This window comes from Lupinus angustifolius, chromosome LG09, assembly GCF_001865875.1.
Source record: "Lupinus angustifolius cultivar Tanjil chromosome LG09, LupAngTanjil_v1.0, whole genome shotgun sequence".
NCBI lineage: Eukaryota > Viridiplantae > Streptophyta > Magnoliopsida > Fabales > Fabaceae > Lupinus > Lupinus angustifolius.
Window position 1 is genome coordinate 10,812,480 of NC_032017.1, and position 544 is coordinate 10,813,023.

General features: G+C 39.9%; 1 protein-coding gene across 1 annotated transcript in view; it reads right to left on the reverse strand.

The window, feature by feature from the left end:
* LOC109356247 (ferric reduction oxidase 2-like) overlaps nucleotides 1-544 on the reverse strand; it is a 10,116-nt gene that overhangs the window by 5,909 nt on the left and 3,663 nt on the right. The window lies entirely within an intron of this gene.

Genomic DNA, 544 nt, shown 5'->3' on the forward strand with positions numbered 1-544 from the left:
ACCTTTCTGGAAACTGGATCCCAGAACTTGAACCTTTCACACCTTTAGTATATCCAATGAAGATACACCTCTTTGGCTTAGGATCAAGTTTAGATTGTTCATCACTGGGTACATGTACATAAGCAGGCAACCAAATATGTGTAACATATTATAATTGACTGGGTTACATGTCCATACTTCTTTTACAACTTTACCATCCAATGAAGCCCGTGGTGACCTATTGATGACATAGCATGCCATACTAAGTGCCTCTACCCAAAATCTTTTGGAAAGTCCAACATTCAGTTTCATACATCTGGCCCTCTCTGTAAGAGTTCTATTCATCCTCTCTGCAACACCATTATGCTGAGGAGTCTTCTTCACTGAAAAGTTTCTCTGAATGCCATGTTCCTCACAGAATTTCTGAAACTATGAGTTTTTGTAATCCGTACCATTATCTGGCCTCATGTATTTGATTTTCCTACCAGTCTGGTTCTCTACCTCTGCCTTCCAAACCTTGAACTCGACTTCTGACTTATGCTTCAGAAAATATACCCAGACCTTG